The following is a 6,168-nucleotide window of genomic DNA, read 5'->3' on the forward strand; positions in this document are numbered from 1 at the left end:
AAAATTGGTGGTAAGCCCGTTAAGGAGCTGACCCAGATTTATCGAGCTAAATGCGTATCCACAGCTACCTACGGTGCTGGCATATGGGGTATTGAGAAAGACCACTCCCTACAAAGTTGCGAAAACCAATTTATTTGCTATCTTCTGGGAGTGGCTAAAAGCACCTCTACGTATATGTCACACATCGAGGTAGGGGTTACATACCTCAATGATATCATTAAAATGTCCCCCATTTTGCTATGGCACAATGTTTGGGTTACACAGGAAGCCAGATTTAACAGAGACCTTATTGAAGATTGTTTAGCCCTAGAGGGGGCAGCTAATCTTAAATGGTTATCTTATGTGAGATCCATATTCACTGAATTAGGCCATTTAGAGTTTTTTGATAACCCTACAACTCTAGATGGGCTATCAAGATCAGCTTTGAAAAAAATTATAACCACCCACCTAGAAACTGCCAGATGGAATAGTGAAAAATCAAGACGCACAGTGTTAGATTACCAGGCAATTACACCAACCGAGGGTCTTCAAACTTACCTCGTCCTGGTACAGAGTCCATACCTTCGAATGCTGTTGACCCGCCTACGTTTGGGTTCCTTTTTCCGCATGGTTACCTTACCTAACCTTAATGACTGGTCCTCTACTAAACTAATATGTCCTTGCGACAGCACATCGGTGCAGTCCAACATTCATATTATGTTTTTTTGTAAGTTATACACGAACCCCAGAAAACAATTTCTGATACCTTTGTTAAAACGATGGGGGTTTCGAAAATGTAGACCAGCATACCTGAAGATGCTACAGTTGGAAAGTGACCATGTTGTTTATGGTTTTTTATGAATTTTATGAGATGTTTTTTAATGATCAAGTAAGCGTTTATTTTGTATTGATTACGTACATGTCATTTTAAATGTTGTACGTATAAATGTTTTTGTAGTGCTTTTATGATTTTAACTGAAAAATCTAATAAAGCTTACTTTGACTTTGACTTTGACTTTGAAGTGCATTGCATCCTGCCCCTGGGCTGTCCATGGCCTACTCTAGCGTTGACTTCTATGTATTAAAAAGGAAGGCTTGGACCCGAGAAAAGGTTTACTTTGTCAGACCAAAATGGCAGTGTAAAACTGCACACACACAGGCCTGAGACATGTTTAAAATGCTACTTAAGTGGGTGCCACAATCAGTGCTTTAGGCCCCCTAGTAGCATTTAATTTACAGGCCCTGTGCACAAGTAGTGCCACTTTACAAGGGTCTTACAAGAAAATTACATATGAAAATTGGGTATAAGCCAATGTACCATGTTTTATGAGAAAGCACAAGCACTTTAGACTGGTTAGCAGTGGTAAACTGCACAGAGTCCTATAGTCAGCAAAAACGAAGTCAGCAAAAACAGGTCGTCTGAAGGCAAAATGTTAGGAGAAAAACCACACTTAGGATGCCAGGTCTAACAGGTGTTTTATACCAATCCTTCCCAGTCAGTATCACCAAAGCAGTTTATGTAACTCAGACCCAATTGTGACACCACCAGCTATGTGCTATAAGTGCTATATACAACAATTATAAATACAGAAATAAAATGTGAGTTCTATTTTATTCACTAGCATATGTAAAACACCTTCTGTAAAACTACTGTGGTCACACCTGAGCTTCACTATGAAGTACCTCTCTAATGGTTATTCGTTCTGTAAGCAAGACTGGCTGACTTTAAATCCCGGCTTCTCCACATGGCCAAACAGAGTAACTTTAGAAAAAGAGTTCCTTTCCATGTTCACCAGTTCCCTCATCTGACAAAAGTGCTTCTAAATAGTCGGAATCCATGCCTTACTGAATACCTGTATATTTTATCTATGGCAGGTACCACGTTGAGGATTGTTTTACCCTCAGCAGCATATTGATTTATCAGGAGTATTTTTGGTGGTAAACATTCACCCCCTGATGTGGGGGACTGGGTGTCCTAGCACTATTGACAGACAACAGATGTTTATTGTTACAATATTCATTTCATCTACCATGTAAGGGTGAAATGCTGAGTGGACCCATCAAACCGAAAGCCTTTGAGCTTGGGATCAAACACAGACCGATGCAGAGTTTTGAGTAGATCGCTGAGACACCAGTTTTTTATAGATAGCAAGTAGTCCAATGTCATAGGCAACACCGTTTATAATCTTGGGATTTTAGCCAAAGAAAAGCTACATTCTGGAACATGTAGCCCCTGTCTAGTAAATTGCAGTATGTAATGTGCCTCTAAGTTGAAATATCTGGACTGGCTGAAAGTGGCACATGTGACATGAGATCCTTTTGGCAAGTATGATTTTTAAAATTGTTGTACTCTTGCACTTGTAGAAGGTTGAAAAAAGCAGGTTGCCAAATGGTTTCTGTCCCCTTACAAAGCAGCAATGCCAACTTTAAAGATGTATTATTAGATACAGTAATCAATTTCCATCTGGACCAGTCAAACCTATACTTTCTAGAAGACCTCAATAAAGGTTTGATAAGAAGACTATAACCATAACCACCGCTTTCGCAACCAACTTTGAAGCTCCAATAAATGATTTCCGTCCCACATCACTACACAGGACACACTCTAGATGTCATATTTGCACCCTTAAGACAAGTCACAATTGCAGACAACTAACCTATAAGCTGGAGCGATCACAACATCATCACTTTTGAAATCAACACTCCTGTCAATGACAACACGTAAACATTTTTTTTTAAAAACATTAAAAAAAACGCTCATACAGGCTATAGAAAAAAACATCCACCAACTCAACAATCACCTTGAATGAACCCTAATAAACATGTGGTCGAGAGACATACACACCTCCTATAACTGGACCTCCACTGCACTAGACAAACAGATAGCAAAAAAAATCACATCCCCAGGGTTGACTACAAAAAGAGCACCACATGAGATAATGACAACATAAAAATAATGAAAACACAACTCAACATATTACAACACAAATGGAGAAAATAAATAGATTAAACATACAAAAGCACACTACGCCACTATAACAAAGCCTACGGAAGAGCCATCTGAACCACAAAAAAGACCACTATAGCACATGCATAACTGAAGCAGGCTGCCCTTCTAAATAACTCCATGAAATTCTAACAGAACCCCAAAATCCTGAGTGGTGAAACACAGAAGCACCATGATCACAAGACTTCTATTTTCGCTAAATGCTGGGCAGGGCTTGAGGCATTTGGTAGGTATAACTGAACCAAGCATAAATAAAGGGAATTTTGTGAGAAATTACATTCATGCTGCATGTTTCTCCCTTAACTGTTACTTTGAAACTTTGGATTTATAAACTCTGCTGCGATCTAGATCTTGCTAAACAATCCCATGGTCAGCACTCTGAGAAAACACATGCATTTGTCTCCTTGGTAGAGTCCAGTTACAGGGGCCAAAAACTCTGTCAGGCCAGTAAGCTGTCACTGAGGCATGTCAACATTCTTAATAACACACAACGTGTAATTCAGCAGCATAGTGCAGGGCTGTCTGACCTGTTCATTTGGTGTGGTAATGAACTCTTGGGGTGTAGGATAATTTCACATCCCCTGTATCAACTACAGCATAAAGCTCTGTATTGTACTGCATTCTAGCCTCCTCACAAAGAGAAGAGCACGGGCCTTTCAAGGAGTGTTCACTGTCACTCATCCATGAGCACAGAGAAGTGTGAAATCAACATATAAAAACAATAAGGGAGGAATTGGTACCCAGAGGCCAAGAAGAGGAAACACTGGCTGTACTCCTGTTACAGGTTTGCAATGACGTCATCATTGGCCCCTTGGTCCTCAAATACAGAGAAAGGGTGCTTTCAAAGGAAGGAAATCTGACCCTCGCAATATCTCCAACAGCCACTTTGCTTATTCCCTAAGATATTAATTTGAAATTCCAGCCATTCATCTTCCTGCTAGTTTATAATGCATTGTATGTTCCATCATCTCCAGAACTAAGCAGGATAAAAGCTTCCCTTGTCCTGACTTTGGCAGCTGCACAAACTACTTGAATACAAACTGCATTCTTAAAAGACGACCATCATGGCGACCTGTAAAGAACAAAGTCACGCGTGACTGGACATGGACACTGCAAACTTTGAGGAGTGTTGTAAACTCTGGCAAAAATGTTTGTGGCAAAAATCTGAAAAGTAATTCTCCCACTAAATATGTTCTTAGGGATAGTCTTTAACTTCACAACCTCAGCAAAGAAAGGGTGTGAAGCTTGCAGAGTTCTGAAGAGAACACCACAGAGATTGCACAGAAAAGGATGTCCGATTCTTCACACTCCTAATCACTGTCCATGGGGAGGGGTAGCAGGGAGTCGAGACATGCAAGGATTTCCTGGATATGTCGATCTGTCCCCTCATGCAGCTCATTGGCACCTCTACTTCATGAAATAGGTGCAATGATTGGCTGTCAGAGACTTGGCCGACTAGACCCAGGCCTTGTGGGCTCCTTTGTGATGTGGGAGTTCTATTTGAGTCTCAAGGCTACATATTGGAGGTCAAAAGGTCATTGAAAAAAATATATTTGGATTCAAAGAAAGTAGCGAACCTACATTTATAGATTACCATCGGCTCTCTCGTCCCTCTCCCAATAATTTGAGTTTTTCCACACACATTCTATCCCCAATTAGACAAAAGTCCAGGTCAGAGGAGGTGGGAGGGAGGCAGAGACTGGGAGGGCACTGAAAGAGAAAGAATGAAGTGAGGGGGCATGAACTGTAGCGACTGGCACAGCGAGTAGGAAAACTATGACCAAGTTGTAGGTGAAGATGTACCCATTTTTCGGAGAATCTGGCTCGTGGTGCAAGGACCATGGCGAGCAGGGAGGACGAGATGGTAGTGTGTACACGTGACTCACTCAACACGGGATGTCTAAATGTTGTCATTTAGAGACGCTGAAATAGCAGATCTTTTAACACATTGTCTGACATGAAGCAAGTCAAAATGTTACCTCAGTGCCGACGCTTTCACGCTTCCTAGCAAGTCTGCCGCCAGACGCCTGCGACTGCGTTCTTCAGTCCCCCAATCTGCCCAATAACTGGGCAGTTAGTGGGTTTAGAGATGGTTCCTCCTTTCACATTATGTCTTCCGTCCCCGTGTGAGGTTGCTGTTCTAGGCCCTCTTGCAGCTGCTACAAGATTCCGTTCTGTAGAAGCTCGCGCCGAAGCTGCCTTTCGTTATCACCTGACCACAGGAAAGACAGCCGAAAAAAGATATTTTCACGATCACTTTTCAAAGGGCGAGGCTCACTCAAACCGCAACGATACACAGACGCTGGCTGCCTCCCCGAGCGCACAAACCACATGCCTACAAGAAGTGTAAAAACAACAACACACACAGGGTGCTGCGTAGAATCTTCAAAAATATAACGGGTTGTCATGAAGCGAAACAATTGGGATTATAGGGAAGGGTCAGGGTACAGCAGAACACTTTAAGAGAATAAACTCGGTGCGAGGTTTTGAGTTCACCTAAACACAGAGGAATCCTCACAGCGAAGAACGCCACAGCCTGCAACACACGAAGGCCCAGATTAACAACCACTGTGCGTCGGGGTTGTGGTACTTTTTTTAACGCAAACCTAGCTATCACAAAGTGTAGTGGTGGTATTTACAATCTGCATTAACTTGTAACCAAAAGTAAAGTAAAGCTACGCAACGTGCTGCCCTGCGCTGCTTTGCATCAGGGGAGCATTAGTTGGGTGGTACATGGACGTTCCCATGCAACCACCCATGGGGTTTGACTCAAAACCTTATCTATAACCAAGCACTTCCATATACGCTTTGCGTACCGCACCCACTTTAGGAATGTATGGCTATGAGAAAGTTTGTAATTTCTAAAGAAGGGTTTTTATTTTCTATTCTCACACGGTAGTCAAAAGGGACCACCTACACATTTTCTGCCACATTTGATTGAGGTGCTGCAGTTCTACCTAGGTGTATAAAAATATAGCAGCAACTGCTGTTATGTGGTCACATTTAGGCCCAGGCAGCAACAACACCATTATACATGTTCACGTTTAAACTTGTCATCTTTTCTTTTCTTGAACGTTGACATTTGACCCACTTTTGCATGTGTGCTTTTTGGAATATTGTTTCTAGTAATAGCTTGCTTACATTTGCACATCTCTGTAGGCATATTATCAGAAGTCTTGAAC

At 41.8% G+C, this 6,168-nt stretch overlaps 1 protein-coding gene across 1 annotated transcript in view; it reads right to left on the minus strand.

Annotated features, from left to right (window-relative positions):
- Positions 1-5,162, minus strand: part of CD53 (CD53 molecule) — a 269,108-nt gene extending 263,946 nt beyond the window's left edge. Inside the window, exon 1 of the mRNA XM_078644132.1 lies at positions 4,966-5,162. The gene's annotated coding sequence lies outside the window, so the exon portion shown is untranslated. The remainder of the gene's footprint in view (positions 1-4,965) is intronic.
- Positions 5,163-6,168: the final 1,006 nt, after the last annotated feature.

Source organism: Lissotriton helveticus, chromosome 5_1 (genome assembly GCF_964261635.1).
Source record: "Lissotriton helveticus chromosome 5_1, aLisHel1.1, whole genome shotgun sequence".
In the NCBI taxonomy this organism is placed as follows: domain Eukaryota; kingdom Metazoa; phylum Chordata; class Amphibia; order Caudata; family Salamandridae; genus Lissotriton; species Lissotriton helveticus.